Source organism: Lissotriton helveticus, chromosome 10 (genome assembly GCF_964261635.1).
Source record: "Lissotriton helveticus chromosome 10, aLisHel1.1, whole genome shotgun sequence".
In the NCBI taxonomy this organism is placed as follows: Eukaryota; Metazoa; Chordata; class Amphibia; order Caudata; family Salamandridae; genus Lissotriton; species Lissotriton helveticus.
Window position 1 is genome coordinate 278,612,193 of NC_136071.1, and position 18,390 is coordinate 278,630,582.

The 18,390-nt window shown below is 43.0% G+C and overlaps 1 protein-coding gene across 1 annotated transcript in view; it reads left to right on the forward strand.

The window, feature by feature from the left end:
* The first annotated feature begins 9,086 nt into the window (after window positions 1-9,086).
* Window positions 9,087-18,390, forward strand: part of HIGD1A (HIG1 hypoxia inducible domain family member 1A) — a 35,947-nt gene continuing 26,643 nt past the window's right edge. Inside the window, exon 1 of the mRNA XM_078665308.1 lies at window positions 9,087-9,210. The gene's annotated coding sequence lies outside the window, so the exon portion shown is untranslated. The remainder of the gene's footprint in view (window positions 9,211-18,390) is intronic.

Genomic DNA, 18,390 nt, shown 5'->3' on the forward strand with positions numbered 1-18,390 from the left:
TCAGGCTTACAGGCCGGGAATAAATGTGAATAAAAGCCATTTTCAGCTTAGAGGAACAAGTGAGTGCTACACACAGGATGTCATTAGACTAAGTGTTCAACTGTTTAACTTTACAGCCCAGGTGTGTGCCAGCCCGAATGCACAGGCCCCCAGATGGTCTACCCCTTCCACACGAGATGGCAGGGACATTGAATGACACATAACCTAACCTTACAGAGTCTTCCCATGCCCAGGTTTCCTGAAACATACCTATGTCGTATTGGTCCACAAAGAGCCCCCAGTCGGGCATGACAGTTTATTTTTTAGAATCAAAAACATGTAGACCAATTTGTATTTTATGACTTAACCTGTGACACCACAGGCCAAAATAATTTGGCATAGTGTTCAACTAATTATTTTTAATGATGCCCAGTTACTCCAGAATAAAACGTTTCTTGCAGTGAGCATTAAACTAGACAATTTTTAATCACCTTTTTTCACTTACACAAATTTTTTTTTTAAAACAACCCGCTCCACTGTAGTCAGGTGTTGCAGCACACCCGGATGGCACTCGGCTATCCGGGTGGGACCCCGATGATGAAGCATGTCACCAACTAGGTTGGTGAGTGAGGGGTCTTCTAACAAAGGATGAATCTGTCCTTTTCATTCATTTGTGCACCTCTATGTCTTTGGTGGAGGCATTGAGGTGCCTCCAGGGGGTACTCCTCCATTTGTTTTTGATACTAGTCAAGGGGACAAGGAGTATTCCCTTTAGAAAAAATACCTTTTCTCTCTAATTGTTTTTCCCTTGTTTATTTTTTAGACCAGCAAAGTTCCACGATAGGACCCTCAGCCTATTACCTAGGTTGCAATTGTCAGTTGTGACATCAAAAGAGTAGGTATCGGGAAGTTGAGTACCCCTTGTTTGAGCCGAAGGGAAGTTGTCTAGTGTTTTGCCTTAAACCTTATGCTACTTTGAGTCATAACTGAGGCTAGACAAAACACAAACCTTTCCAGCAGGAGCATTAATCTCCAGAGTTATCTTACAATTATTATTCACTCAGATTTACTTGGAACACACAGATCTCTGCAGCAGGTGCCTTAACCCCATACGATATTTTAAAATACAGTCTTTGCAACAAATTAACCAGAACAGATTTACTCATTTGTTTTCTTCTTGTTGCCTCTTTCTTTGTGGCAGAGTTTAAATAAAAATAAATGTATATGTTAAGGCCCAGATTTTGCGTCAGGGTTAAGTCACTTTTCTAGCACAACCTGGATGCAAAATCTGTTTGGGGATTTACATAACCACACAGCGCCCTGCCTTGCAATACCTTACGTCAGGTAACTAAGTATTATATCGGTAGTGCTAGGGCGTCCCTGTGTATCCATTTATGTATTTTGACGCAAAACCATATTTGCAAAGACTTGTAAATATAGGTTTGCACCAAACTGGTGAGTCTACAAGAGGCTGGTGTAGTAAGAAGAAATGTATCCATTTCTCTTTGCTATTTCCCATTTGCATTTATGCTGCATTTTGTAGCACACATACAAAGAGAGAAAAGCCTCATAGGATTGTTTTTGTGTGGCTTTGGGACAAACAAATACAAATACTTTTTCTTAGGGTCCTTATTCTTGCAAGCTCTTTTTTCAACCCCTTTTATGCATTCATCATTGTTTTCTTATCTCTCTCCTACCTTCCCTTTCTGTCTTTCTCTCTTGCTTTGGGTCATGGTCTGTTGTTGAAAAATGCGCCTCAATCTCCTAGAATGAGTGCAAGTGGGTATGGCTGATTAAGAATACTTTGCATAGGAGAATGGTCTCACCTCTGTAGAGCACAGGCAGCTAAAGTTATCACATCTACATAGAAATGTGCTGCATACCAAATATTATGCCTAGTTGAGTAGGCTGGCGGTAGAGTTAGTTTGTTCAATCTTAGGTTAAAGGAAGCTTTACACTGACAAAAGGGAAGATTGTTTATGTGTACCTTACAAAAGTGTACATTTTCTGCCTAAATCAGGAGGGTTTGCATTTATACTATAACTGCGCTCAATCGAACTAATGATAGACATGCTAAACAAATATGGAGTGCTTAAGATTTGATGTCACTTCTTGTGATGCCACTTCCTGTGATGTCAATTCCTGTGATGCCATGTGTTGTAATGCGCTGTGATGTCACGTGCCGTGAGGTCATGCGCTGTGATGTCACTTGAATATTGTCTAACTAGGTAAGTCCCCCCACTTTTTTAGGTCTTTCCTATGCAGCGTGCATGCGCTGCATAGGAAAGAGACCTTTAGCCATCGGCACAGCTTTGGAGGCAAAAACGTGCACACGTTGCATTGCTTCCAATGGCAACGCGTGCACGTCTGGCGATTCCCTTGCGGGAGTGAGCGGCACCTTATGGTGGCGCCATATGGTCGCAATCATGGCGCCTAGCTGCTCGCTCCCGCAAGGTAATCACGCAGGCCCCCTCCCCCTGCTACAACTCTCTTCCTCATTACTTGTGCTTTCGCAGCCACGTCACTTTCGCGGCCAAAGGCAACATGGCAGCTCAATGTGCACGTGTGTGCGCGCGCTTGATTGCCTGGGATTGTCTGCTTGACTGGCCAGTCTTAGCGTCTCAGATCCATTGTATAGAGTGACAGAAAATCAACTCGGGCAGACGGGTGCGCTCTTTATCACTCCAGTCCCTGCTCAGCTGCCTTTTAATTAAAAGCCCACGGCTGCCAGGTAACCAGCGCTTGCTTTAAATTTGCAGGGCCCCCACAGCACTAACCATGTCACAGAAGCACAGACACTGGTACTTCATATATACAAAGATGGCATTTCCTTCATTCAAGAATAAGCCGTTCCCTCTCCCAGTTTACGCGCTTCTTCTAACCAATGACTGTGGACCAGTTCAGGCTTTCCTTTTCTGGAGGGACACACCTCTATGCATGAAGGTCTCTCTAGGATAGTCAGACCCAGCGGAGGCAGAAGTGGTACTCAGTGCTCGGTTTCCGACCTGTTTACAGAGCTTGCAACTACCAGCATCTGACCTGGAATCGAAGGTTGCACCCCAGCACAGCCTCTTAGAGAGCTTGCAGGGTTGCTCCAGTGAGTCAGTGCATTTATTCCCAGCGCCATCCACTGTCACAGTGCAGTCCCATCTGTAAAATTACATGACTGGGCTCCATGCTCACTTCGTGTGCCCGGTGCACTGTCAGTGCATACAGACACCCTACACTCCCGAGCCTGCTGAAAGTGGCAGTGTTACTGTTCACTGCCTCCTTGCACACAAATGTTCTGATTCTGTGCACATCACTTTCCATACTTGTGCCCATAAAGCTTTTGTTCAAAATCACTAGAAGATTGTAGCTGCTATTTAAAAATAAAAAGCAAATCCACAATGCAGGCTGAATCGTTGTTAACATCCACCTGACATTCACAAACCATTATTCATGGATCCACCATCAATATTCAACATCTGTCCTATCACCAATTCAGCCCCAGCTTCAGTCAAGTGATCCAGTACTCCAGGTGACCCCTTTTGACGTACATCCAGAGCTGTTTAAAATACAAATGTGTTGCCCTACTGAAATGGGCACAACATTTCAGCTGTGGTCACCAGAGCTGCACAAAATGTATCCATGGAGGCCTCATAAATGTGGCACAACATTCTAGGTAAAGCCTCCTGTACCAGACACGAAGCACCAGTCATTCACCATTGATCATTCATTCACCATCTGTTCACCTTTCATCCACCAAATCTATTTATCTTTCTTTAACCATAAATGTATTATTAATTTGCCATAGTTTCAACATCTATCATTGACGATCCACCACCTATTTTGCCATCAGTCCACCACACATTCCCCATTCACTCACTATTTATCAAAATGTACTCTCTATATCAACCAATTCACCATCCGTTGATCATACATCCATTCGGCATTCATTCATCATTCACCAGCAATCCATTACTCCCAAACATGGCTTCAGGAACATGACAAAATACATCTGATAACCCATTCAGAACTGAACACAATATAATAAGGGAGAACTTTAGAATGGTGCACATAACTCTTTAGAGTGCTCCGGAACAGGACAAATTATGCCAAAGGCAGTCTCGCCAATATAAAACACACTCCTAGTGAGATCTCCAGTACCAGATTCAGTAGATAAAAGTTGCCACTATATTGGGACAGAATGAAATGTAAAGAGACTTTTGGTTGTAAGATCCATACCATAGGTGAGGTTTTGAGAACTGGATATTATACCCCAGATTAACCCTATAGATCTAGGCTTCGCACCCCGAATAAGGCCACCATGATATAGGTATACAATTCTTAAGGTGTGCTTCATAGGAAGTAATAATACTGCAGCACAGCACCTAAGATTGAGGCACACAATTCAAGACAAATCCAACAGAATGGTACACACTATTCCAGATCAGACTTAACTTGTGATGTGCACACATTGAGAGTAGTTACACAACCATTCTTTTCTGCAGGTTTTTTGTTCTCCCTACCTGCACCCCTTTGTTCCCTTTACTCTGACTGCCAAGCGTTGCTATTGCATTCCTACCTTGACATCATTACAAATCAGAATTCAAAGATGCTCAAGGAAATAGAAAGGATACACTGACCCTGCCGTTGATGTAACCTTTGCGGTGAAGTACCCTGTGCCGTAAATCTTCTCTTCATGTGATAGATTTTTAAAACTGTAATGTACATGATGTTCTGTGAGTGGTAATGGAGCTTGCAGTGTTGCTCCCATTATGGCTACCTGTACTTGATTGCATATCACATTATCGAGGTCCACAATATTGGCATGCACATGTACGCTTCAGTATCGACTACCAACAGGTTATCAAGTTAAGCATAGATAGGGAAGTATAGATTTACTATTCTTAATGCCTCATCTATTCTTAACACATTTGTGCCTCATTGTGCTGGGGATGCTCATACTGCTGCAGTTGGTGCACTTGGGCAGAAAGTGTCAGTGATGTTTGCCAACATATATTCTCTATATAACTTCAGAAGTATTGTCTCATTCAATAAACACAGTGCTGCAAGCATCTCCTATGCATTTCAAACTCTTATTGGTAAGAAGTTACTTATGTTATTCCCATATATTTCCCATATAATCTTCTCGAATGACCCCGTGTTCTATTGCATTTATCCCTTAGGGAAACATTATTTGAACACTAACTATAATAAAGAGTGCACCAGACTACAAAGATTTGCAGTTACACACTTTGCCACAGGTTGTACAACCCCCTTCTCACCCTCCGCTGTGACCTTTTAAAAGTATCAGAAAGGCATCACTGCAAAGAACACCTCATCCACCATTTATATGGAACCTCCTTCCACTTGCCCCATTTAAGAGACTTCCATCTGTCCCCCTTTTATGTATGAAACCTTCTACTATCCCTTCATTGTTATTCTCAGTGCTCCATTGTTCCACAGTTAGGTTTCATAGTACAATACTCATGTGCCTAAATGGTTAACTTTATTACTGATTTTTTGCGTAACCACAAACAAGGTTGTCTACTTGCTCCAAGACAATGCTTATATACCCAACTTCATCAAGCACATCTTTGAAACTCCTTACTGCTTCAAGGCAACTACGGGTTAGACTTTTTGCAGTTTACCAAAAGTTTTCTCTGGACAAAGCAAGATTCACAAATGTAAACCAGGGTGCCAAGAAGTAATGGCAATTCCCTATTTGTTCTTCACCAACTTTCATATTACTGGCTGCTGAAATTGCATGAAGTATTGAAAGTATATATTTATTTGTGTGTCACTGTAACACCATGAACTAAACTAGACCCAATGCTTCACAGAAACTAAAAGAAAAAGAAAATCACAGAGCGGTAGTTGACAAGTAGGTGTTACCATTTCAGTTTTTTTCCAACAGACTATTAGTAAAGAAACTGTTCCTAGATGAAGAGAGTGTGAGTTCCACAATGTAGGGCCTAGCATGGAAAATCTCCTGGCCCAATGTGGCTTACGGTTGGGTCTGGACACCGGTTTCCAGGAGAGACCTCCTGTGACGGATGCAACTAATGCGATAAGACGAGATCAACATTATGAATTTAGGTAAATTAAACAATAGGGTTTGGATGGGGATCTGACATTCGAATGGAGCCCGCAGTACCTCGGTGAAGCAGCTTAGCCTGAATACGGGCCGCATTGTTTGCCCACAGGAGTGAACCCGCACTGTGGACCTTACCTGATGTGTTTATACTGCGGGATACTAATTTTTGACACTTAATTGTAGTGTCGCCTTTTTCAGATTTCCTTAAGTGGACGTCTCTATCAACATTTTACCGCTGCAACAAAGACGGCCAATGCTTAATTTTGAACTTTTAGATCTGCACTAGTTACCACGCTAATTGTGTTTCCTGAGACAACTGATCCTACGGTCGAGGGCCCAGCTGGGTTGGAAATATTACCGGCTAGGCGACCCCCTCGGACTGACTACAAATTGGAAAGCCCTGAAGAGTCGCGGATTGTGTTCCATAAGCGACGAAACACGTGTCGGCTGGCCTCTTAAGCATTAAATATAGACATTCAAGAATATACTGTTCCTTGTTCATCTCCTTTTCCTCCAGCAATTGAGAATGTGGTTATTTAAGAAAACTGTTACGCACACGTTGTGATACACTACTTTTTTGAGTGCAGAGGACAATCTTTTTCTCAACATTATGAACTTACTTTGAACTTTCACTAGGAACCAGTAGGTAAATAAGTAAAAATGTAATTGTTAGATTAATTAAAATCATTACAACATGAAATACAGTGATAAATGGAATCCATTAAAACAATAAAAACTAAGAACTTCTTGGGGTATGGCAGTAGTAGGGTCTCAGAGCTCATAAATCGGCATCCCACCTGTAAAATTAAGTCCTGTTTTATGCAAGTATACAAGAGGTGGTGTGGCTGAACATTACAAAGTCATCCGCATACAGCAAGTTCGAAAGAGAAATAGTGCAGGGCACAAACATTAAACAAGCATTGGCATAGCCAATAGGTCTCGCTTTTGGGACCTTATAAGTATTTAGTCATGCAGCACAATAACCTTGGTGCTACATCAACCTTTGTATGGCTAAACACTTATAAAGTACCAAAGACGAGACCTATTGGCTGAATCTACTGAACACTAAACCCATCATTGCCGACAGCGCAAAATCCCTGGGTGTCATCCTCGACAAAAAACTCAATCTAACCCCCCACATCAATTCCATTGCAAAGTCTGCTTGTTACCATCTGCGCCTTCTTTGGGGAATCCGTCGCTTCTTCCCGGAGCAGGACCTTATAACCCTGGTGCAATCGCTTGTCCTCTCCAGACTTGATCATTGCAATTCTCTTCTTACTGGCCTCCCCAAATCCCACCTGTCCCCCCTTAAATCTGTTCTCCATTCAGCAGTTCGTTTCATTTATGGGGCCAAAAGAAGCGACCACATCACACCAATGTTATCCACCCTCCGCTGGCTTCCAATCGAGGCTAGAGCCATCTACAAGACTGCTTGTATCACCCACAAAGCCTTGCACTCCTCCTCTCCTCGCTATCTGGTGAATAAACTGAAACTCTCTGGAGGCTCTAGACCATCACGTAATGCGGAAAATCTTCTGCTTGAACCTCCCACTTTCAAGAAGGAAAGAACGATGGCACAATCCTTTTCAGGCAACGCGGTGAGAATCTGGAACCCCCTTCCGCCGCAGCTCCGGACCACCACCTCCTGCCAGGCCTTCAAAACTGACCTCAAAGCTCTCCTCCTTCAAAGACACTTCCAAATGTAATTTATGCCCTCTCTATTATTCCGAAGGAAGCCCTTCCATTATAGAAAAATCTACTTTACATGACTATGGAAGTGTCTTCCCAGTGTGTTCTTGTGGTCTGAGAGTCTGCCATTTAGTGCAGTATTATCTTCTACCTGTGTTTGGCACTCATGTGTAACTTGCACCCGTCACTTTCTCTTGTAACACACTGTTTTCTACCTCCTACTTTTGTTTATTTTCGATACCTGCACAAGTGCCACCATTCCCTACGTAACGTTTGTTCTTGTGCTTGAGTGCCCTCCATATATTGCAGTATTATACCTTTATGTTTACCTTGTATGCTTTTGTAACTTGAACATGTCACTTTTTCCTCCTGTAATGCACCGTTTGCTACATCTTTTATTTTGTTGGTTCACGATTGTCACTTTTGGAATGCACCTTTTGCTACCTCTAGTATTTTGTTGGCTCACGATTGTCATTTTTGCTTCATTTAATGTAACGTTTGCCTTTTTATTTGGTTCACTTGTAATGTTCTCATGTATCAGTTCTGTTCCTATTGTGAAGCGCTCTGACACCTTCGGGTAAAGTCCGCGCTATATAAAAATGCACAAATAAATAAATAAATTGGCTATGCCAATGCTTGTTTTAAGGACGTGTGCCCTGCCTGCTACATACGAGACAGTATGACTTTTTCATTCTCATTTACATGCATTACCACACCAGGTAGGACGGAAGAGTTATGGGGAAATGGGGCGTGCTGTGGAGATCTGGCACAGAGTTTACATTCATCCGTCATCGTGCATTACGAAATTTAGCGGCCATTCGTAACTGTTTCATAGCGAAAAGATACCAATAGCAAGTTACATTCCCGACTTGTCCGTGTTGTGGGAGGGGCTGGTTTCGGCAGCCTGGCGTCTTTGAGAACGTGTGAGACGGCCATCTTGGAGTGGATAGGTTTCAGGTGAATGTTGCTGAGATTCAATTCCTTTAACAGGGAAAAAGAACCTTACTCGTTTTAAAAATGAAAAACATTTTCCTAAACGAAAAGAGGAAACATGATGGTAACGTTCACGTTTCGGCGATTAAATAATATCATTTCTTCAAGAAGACAACACTTACTAAGATCAGGGTTTGGTTAAAAATAATTACGGTCAATTATAACAACTGTATGTATCAAGGAACCTAGGTACTAATTATCATAGCTCTAGAGATAAATCCCTCAATCATAAGGAACATCCTTGTGTCAGTTTGTCGTACAAAACTAAACGAAAGGTATTGCCTTTAAAAGATGGCCTCCTTTCAGAAGGGTGTACGTGCGGCGAGTCACCTCTCCTGACGTCATTGAACCGGTTTCATTCTGGCAGTCCCTTTGAGGAAAGACCTTTATGCAGGAAAGTCACAAGCAGTAGACAGCGCTGAGAGGTGGTTCTGTTCCGTTGAACTTATTAAGCTCCAATCCATCAGGTGAGCAATTGGAGTACTGTAAATTTCTGTAGTATTTGATTTATCGATTGCAGAGTAACGAAGTAACTTCCATTGTCATTGATGCGCAGTAAATGTCCATATTTATTTATTTAGGACTTTTGTATAGTGCCTGGAAGTAACTCCAGTTACAGCTTGCATAGCCCGTCTTGACTGTTCTTGCCTCTCTGCCTTGACTGTTAAAAAATGCTCAAAGGGGACTGCAGACAGGTGATAAGGTACAAATTATATCAACTTTGAAGTGAATTTATCTTTGAACCCCCCACCCACCCCGGACAATTGCGTGCTTGGATTCAAGAACGTTACATAAGGGCACGGCTACAAATCCTATAACGCAAACGCACCAACATTTTGAGAACCCACCAGGGGGAACTGAATGACAGGAGAAAACTGAGTCTTTGGGAGTATGCCATATTTTATGGAGGAGGTTTAACGAGATTGGGATATTTCAGCACTTGTATAAAGAAATCATCCTACTTTGATAACACAAAAAGCAGAGTTGGCAGTCAATGAACGTTACATGAAGGCCTACTACATTAATGGAAATCTGGTGTCTTTGTGACTTGATTTCTGTGCAAGTGCAATATGCAGAATGCCGTAGGAGAATTAACTCCCAATCTCTCGCTTATTTTGCCTATAAAGGGGAAATGCCACAGCCTGTCATTGGCAGCTGAGAAGGACTCCATCACGGCGTGGATCTGTCTTACACCTCCTCCTTGAGATCACCTTTGGCTGCACCGCCCTGCCCGACATCTTATAGGGCCACCGGCAGCCCCTGCTTTCCTGATAGCAAAACCCTACATAAAGTAGAATTCCATCCCAATTATGCAGCCCTCAAATTGATACTTCTACTCTAGTCTGATCGCCTAAAGTGTAGATATTTTTCGTTATTTTGTTACCTCACCCATATAGTGTTACAAGTCATTCTAATTCAAGACTACTTACTGGCGCCTCTCGCAAAAGTCTCCTTCGTGCTTGATTGAAAATTCAGGCATGTATTGCAAGGAACAGGTGGGTCTTCTCAAAGTAGAGTAATTTAAATAGCCTAATTTTATGTACAAACCGAGTTAATTATTTGAAGAGAGGTTCTCCCATTTCTTTGTAAATCACAGAGAACAAAAATATGATTGAAATATCAGAGAGATAAATCTTTGTAATCGCTGGGGATAATTGTGGGTAACCTCTCTTCCTTTTAGAATGACTTTCTACAGCCCATTTATATGACACCACTTGCCCTCGTTCGCCTCATTACTCTGACACGGTTTCATGCTCGCCTTTCCTCTCCCATGGAGCGTGTGTATTTTTTGTTTACAACAGATGCCTTCCTCTGTTTGCTTTCCAGTACCTGGAGACTGGCCTCCCTTTGTGCCCTGAAGTGACAGGTCACAGTTATCACCTAACGTTCAGTCCCAGAAACCAATCCACAACTGGCCTGTCGGGCCTTGGCCTCACAGGAAAAGCAGGTTTCCCAATTAAGAACTGCATCTTTGCCAGTACCGTTTGCCTATTAATTTATGCACATAGTCTAGATATTTGGGACCCGACTAGCCATTTGAGTGGACTGTTACAATTTTAGACCATTTTCTTTAATAGCACTAATGAAGTACAACATGACAGATTCAGCACCTGTCTGATGCAATATGCTCTTAACTCCTCCCCCAATGTGACACCAAGAACAATCTATATAGTAAGGAAAGGATGAAAAAAATTGGGTCTTTGGAGTACACATATAGAACAAGCACTGGTCTTTCTCTAAATCTGGATTTAAGCTGAGATCTCTCCTGGAACTTCTGTAAATCCCTTCTGTTCCATTGGCCATTGCTTGTTTCACAGTTGTGATAGTCACCGATCACCCACAGCAGCAGTTTTTAACTTTTTGTGTGCTACCACTTAATCATTGCTGGAACTCTGGGACCCTGCTGAATCATTATTGGAATCCGGGAACACCCACTAAGTAATTACTAGTAGTGGGGGACGCTAAACTAAGCATTTTCTCCAATATGAACCGCAAAACGATAAATAATAAAATATGGCATTAAACACATATACAAGTAATGGAATATTTTATTTAATTCACAAACAAATAGAATACATCTCAATTTTAATGGTAAGATTGGAAGTTTTCTCAATTAAATTAATTCCCATTGTCCACCCTATATACTGTTTGATGCACTTGCACTGCTCTCTTGAATCAACCTCGGGACACTAACTTAATTTTAATTCCTTCACATTTAAACGTTTTTAGTCGTACATTTGGTTCTTAATTTTTAAATCTTTATTAATCTGTTAATGTTATTTAATTTCCTAAGGAGTCGCGGACCACCGGGGGTCCTCGGACCATAGATTAAGAACCACTGATTTAGAGGGACTAATATAAAGTGTTTTGAACTACTTCAAAAACGGCTAAGCAAGTGGACGCATTTAAGAGGGTATTATAGTGAGGGGGAAAAGGTGTGCCTGTCTTTAGTGCTTTTTTCATGTAGGTTTAAGCTGCAAACCGAATGGCAAGCAAGTGTCCATCGGCAACTGCTGCTTCATATCATTTGTAGGTACTCAGCAGCTTTGTCTGAGTAGTTGAAACCTTGATGCTTCTACACTACGCGCACGTTGCCCACGTTCTAGCGTTTGAAATAGGTTAAAAATTAAAAGCTTTAAAGTTGGCTCACACATTTTATTATAAGTGTATTTCTTTTGTTTAAAAACGCCAGCCGGTGAAGACGTCATTTTAACTATTAAATCTTAGAACTTGTATGAAATCTTGCAAAAATGTTGAACTGGCAATCTCTCATAGTTTTACTAATGTATATATTTATCCTTTTACTATGTTTTGACAGTGCTGTATGTAAATGCTTTTTTTATGAATACTTTTTTAATCAATGGTTGCTTCAACTTTCTTTTTAATTGTATGTAAGTTGTATTGTAAATGGTTTTAAGTAACTGCAATATAAATAAAATAAATTCATTCATTCAACCACCACCACCTGGTAACTACATATTTTTATCAAAATGAATTTATATAAAGTGGTACCTTAAATGTTTATTAGTTAATTTCTCTGCTAGGTCACAATGCAGATTTGTTCCAATACAGAAGTGTGTGCACCCACTCACTTGTGATGCAGAATGCCTGGCCCTACAGTAGGGGTATCTATTTATTAGTTAGTTGCTGCTGGTTAGGTGCCGCTGCATTTTTCCGTTCCCAAAAAGTAGAACCTCCTTACCCCCAGAAAAGTTTCATGTATAGAGCAAAGTGGGCAGTTGCCCAGTGCCCCAACTTGCAAGAGCCACCCTGTGGAAGTGAGCTTTCTCTCTATTTGACCTATGGCTATTCTCTCCCTCTCTCACTCTGCCTGACTCAGTCTCAAACCTCTCTCCCTACCTTTACCTTTGACCAAGTCTCAAACCTCTCTCCCTACCTCTACCCGTGACTCAGTCTCAAACCTCTCTCCCTCTGCCTACCTCCACCCCTAACTCTGTTTCTAGTGAGGATTTTTGTGGTCTTGGATCAAGATATTGTTCAACTGTTGTGAACCACTGTTAAAGTTTAACATATAATTTAGTTGTTTTTGTTGGCATCACGGAGGGCACGAATTATCAGAAAATTGGGTAGTATAACTCCTATTTATACAGGGCCCCCAAAAATGTGTCTTGCTGGGGACCCCCAATGAACTGAGATGACACTGCTTTCCCGGTTTTCTGAAATCACTAGCAAGATAAAAAACAAGCATTTACAATGCAATGGTTTCGCCTTTGGAAAAGTTTGAGCTATTGGCATTGTAAATGTTAAAATTTGTATTTATGATTTGGTTTTGAATACAGATAAATAAATGTCATTGTCATTTACATTGTCATTAGCTTAATCTTTCGCAACTGTGAGACCTATTGTACCCTACGGACGAGCTCAGCAGACAGCAATTACTACTACACACACACACACCCAGAGCCACACACACACACACACACAGGGACGTCCTGGATCTTTTGTATCCCCATGATAGTGAGACATCTGGCAGCCTGGGCATGACCCCGCGAGTCTGATATTCCTCTCAGTTCAGGTGTCACGGTAACTAAATTCCTGACCCGGGAAACGGGGTAAGGGTGGTATTTCTAATCCCAGCGTTGCCACTACACTACAAAATGTGTGTTCTGGGCAAATTCATTTAGTACAATATGGCTGAAATTGAAAATATGTAGGTTTGTGTAGTTCGGTCCCCAATACCACATTGCATCATAAGCCACATCAAATAAACCGTTTTGTGTCATCGCTATTTAAATATGTCACTTGTGCTAGCCAAATAATAGAAACAGATTTGCGTTTGTAGTATGTGTGTTTGTGGCAATGTATGTTGGCGGCAGTGGTGTAGCAAGGACTTTGTGGGCCCTATTGGTAAGTCTTTATCAGTCTGAATACAACTGTCACGAACTCTGAGCACTGACACTTTATAAAGCCAACAATAAAAGGACAACCATGGTGCAGTGCGTCTTGGCAATTCTCCCTACTTATTGGCAATCATGTAAAGGTAGTCAAGCGCAGTCTATCTGGGCAGACCTCTGATCCCCCTCATTCTTTCTCCCCACCTGCAACCCAACCCACCCAGGATCCTTATAATGGAGAGGAGAACATCCTGCTACTGCTAGCATAGGAAACTGGACTGAGAACAAAAACTAGAAAATACTGATATAAAAAATGGAATTGGAGCACGAATCAGAGCTGCCAGCATACCACAAAGTAAACATTTCTCTCTCAGATTTCCTGATCCTTCACATCACCAAGCACTACAGGCCAGAGCCGCACCTCAGTGATCCTTGTGCGTGACATAGAAACACTTCCTACATAGGCTCAACGGAGAGACAACTCTCATCCAACCACGCAGACCCCATGCAGGGTAGCGTGCTATCCGTGTGGATAAGTGCTCCAGCGACCCAGATAGGGACAGGAAGTGTTATACAAATGACACTATACCATATAATAATATGTCCTCCATGGCCACAAAATTTCAGAGACCCTGGTTTTAGAGAAGCTGCCCTGCCAGAGTCACTTACTCAACCAGTAAGGGCTCTCTCCTAGCTCCACAACTGAATGTGGTAAGTATCAAATGGAGGGAGGATTGCCAGTGTGGTGTTTATCGGAGACAAGAAAATCTTGGCACAGAGAACCCCCTACACCCCCCCCCCCTCCTCCCGCCTGCATGATTTCGTAAGCTTCTGGGACGGCTTTTGTGCTGGTGCCCTCCCCCCTACCTCCTCCTCAGATTCCCTCACTATCACACAGCAAAAGGGCCCCTCATCTCTCCATAGCCCTTCTCTCTCATACATTTCATTTGTTTTAAAGTGCTGGTAAAGTCTGGCTTTACTAATCAACTCAACTATCCACTTTAAATACAGATCTGTTCTTTGCAGCAGGCATATTAACCCTCTGTGTTACTTTATGGCAATTCGAAACTGCCCCTAAACAAAACTCCGAATCCCTCTTTTTAGCAGGAACATTAATCACGAGTCATCTTGACATCTTTATTGCTGCCTGAAATCTGGTATAAGGAACTCCGCATCAACTGATTTTAATTCTTCAGGTCAACTGACCGCTCTATGGCCGACCCTGGCTACCTTTGTGCCAACTACACTGTACTCTGCTGGGGAGAAGGCCCTTTGCTGCCAGGGTATAGCCCGTTCAAAATCATAAACACATTTTTTAAATCGCAAACACCTCTCTTCACTTTTTACACCATCATCTAAAAATGCTTTCCTTTGTGCCAAATCGAGTCTTTTCCTATATCTCTTTGCCAGCAGACATTTGAGCGAGAGTACGTAGTAGCATGCAATGTACCCTTTTTTAAGCTGTGTTTAAGTTAGTTTTGCAGTTTTTCTTTCTGATTTATGTAAAAGTGCAAACAGTTCCGTCCATACTTTGTGACATACGCAGACCAACATAAAAACACTGCATATTCGCATCAGCCTGAACAGAAAAACATTGTCTCCTAAGATCTACTCGCTAATATGTAGTCTTATCCGGCAAAAGATATATATCAAAAGCGTAGGACGCGTGGGGGTCAATGCAGACTAATTCCCAGCAAAAGTGCCCAGTGGGTTAATGCACTCACTGCTGAAATGTGTGCCTAACCTGCAAGTCGCACATCTCCAAACACGGCACCCCACCAGGCTCGGGCATACATCCCGCACAGACCATACCTTTAGTACAATTGAGGTGGGTACCAGCAGCACCTATTATTGTAGCGCTTGGACAGCCCAAGCCTTGAGCGCTTTATAAGACACGATATTAGTATAAGATTGGCAGACAAATTCCACCTACCTTCAGAGAGCTGTGCTCGCAATCAAAGGCCAGCAGCAAATGCAGCGAAGACAGCATGCAGAGATGCACAACAGCCCAGAGGCTACGCATTGTGTTCGGTGGTATCCTCACTGAATCAGCCCGACACAGTGATGCATATCAAAATATAAATAGCAGCAACAATATTAGAACACGATATGAAACATGCTATGTCGGGAACCGAACCCTGCTATGCAAAGCGCCGGAGCGCATCGTCCCAGACCCCGAGGCTACGGGAGGGGGGCGGGAACGGGGACACGAACAGGGGGGGGGGGGGGGGGGGAAATAGAGTATTGCCCGTCAGTATCTGGAGGAATATAAAGGCGGTCGAACTTGTTTAAAATTGGCCTGTTTAAAGATATGAATTAAATCTGATTTTCTAGGGGTTTCTAGTTAAATTTCATTTTCAAGAACCCCAGCTGCCCTTTGTAGAAAATAGTCCATTGTGCTGGTGACTGGTGCGGCGTGGACCACCGCCGCCGTTTTGCCCTTGCTCATTTTACCCACTCCCGGGCCTTTAATATCTGTTAATGCGAGCCTTCCCTTATTGTCAATACCCCGTCAAGTCAGGTCAGGGTTTAGAATAGGCACAGTGACTGGTAGATATATGCAAAGTCAAAACAAACTCTATTTCTGGAGCGATAACTTCCGATCCACTATGCCCACTGAACGAACCTGCATTAACGATGACTTGAGAGCGTCCCAAACAGTGCCACGATATATATCAGAACTCACCCTCTGATGAAGTTCATCTTTGCAGGGGTGTTAATAATGTGACCCAGCTGGGCCTCCTAGGACGGGCTAAAACAGGCATGTCTTGGCCCGGGCCAAGCATGGGCACGCACCTCGCAGCGGGAAGCCTCGGGCCGTAATATGGCGCTCCTGCGCCCGTCGAGCCTTGTGGCCCCTCCTCGCAGGTCCGGGGCAGGGACTCTCGCCAAAGTGCGCTGTACTGTGGAGAAACAAGGGCTCCCTGTCCATTATCATGGTTTAATAGAGCTTACATTGCTAATGATTTATTGGCAATAGGGAAGAGGACTATCATTACGAAACGAACGGATCAATAAACGCTTTTGTCACACAAATGATGTTTTCAGAGAAGAAATATTCAGTGAAAGGGAAAAAGAACACTCGAGGCATCTTCTGAAAAGTGCCCCAGTGAAGACAGCATGCAGAGATGCACAACAGCCCAGAGGCTACGCATTGTGTTCGGTGGTATCCTCACTGAATTAGCCCGACACAGTGATGCATATCAAAATATAAATAGCAGCAACAATATTAGAACACGATATGAAACATGCTATGTCGGGAACCGAACCCTGCTATGCAAAGCACCGGAGCGCAAAGTCCCAGACCCCGAGGCTACGGGAGGGGGGCGGGAACGGGGACACGAACAGGGGGGAGGGGGGGGGGCAGGAACGGGAAGACGGACAGCGGGAGGGGGGAGGGGGTGTGGGGACACAGGGAAAGCACTCACCTGGACCTAGACTTCATCCATTGGCAGTCGGCCGCGGAATGGCAAAAACAAACCTGGACAACAACAAAAAAAAAACCCGCCCACGGCCGTGATGACGACATCGCAGAGGCGGAGAGGGAAAAAATCTCGGGAACGCCCACGAATCTGGTCCGGCCTTGACGGACAGATCTCTGTTCCAATGGCTAGCCTCCATTTATGGAGCTAGCCAATGGAACAGAGGGCGTATTCCAAGAGTCCCTTACTGAAGACTAGAGATTTCTCCTGGAGGCGGAGCTAACGCTCCGTGCTCCAGGCGAAACCTAAAAAACCATACATCTTATCATTGTTCATTTAATAGTTGCACACAACCAGTCACTTGCCAACTACATTTTTTTAATATTAATTTAAATAAAAAATAGTTGGACGCAACCAGTCACTTACCAACTAATTCTTTTTAAAATGTAATTTTTAATTTAAATAAAAAAATTTTTTTTATTAAAAATAGTTGCATGCAACCACTCAGTTGCCAACTAACATTTTTACTTTGATTGCATGGTACATTTTGTCCTGGCCAGTTTATAAATGGCAAATATTCTTGCAGTTCTGCGTTTTTATACCTGTGTTATAAAATCGAAGTCCTATCAAATTTGAGCCTTCCACCTTGTGGTTTCACTGACCCTGCTTCAATAAAAAGCTGAGTGGCTACGTTAATGCGACAGTTTTCTGTCCATGGCATGAAGGTCAATGCTAGCCTTCCCTGGCCACATGAGTTAGGTGTTCTGTCATCTGTGAGGGAGAGTTCACAACTGTTTGAGCTGAAACTGTAGTTGATCACCTGACGTCTTGAAACAGGCGTATGTGCGCATTCTTTCTAGAGAACTGCTGAAGACATTTTTACGGGTAGGAGTTAGGGAAGGTACTTTATATGGGGACTGCCTTTATCTTAAGTCAAAGCAATTGTTTGCTCATTCTACTGAGAATTTGGGTGATAAAGAAATCTTCCCATATTTGTTCCAGGTTCTGGATCAACAAACATTATTTTACAACTTACAGACTTGTAGTCATTGACACTCTCATACTGCCTCCCCAACCTGGTCTGTAAGTGGTTGCTACCCATACGTTCCCTTGCTGTTAGGCAGACCCCAGCCCCGAGCAGGTTCTGTGATGTGACCTGCTTTCCAAGCTACAGCTTGGAGGTAGGTGCACCCCAGAGCAAGAGCCTAATTCTAAATGAGGAAAAGCAACTAAGAAAATGCCTTTGCTCCCCCATGCTCTCTGCAATAGCTCCTATCAGTACTCCTGCACATCCTTGCACGTGTGTACTCTGAGCTAATCTGCGAACGCTTCCACCTTACTGGAACAAGTTACCGGTTCCTCTCCGCAA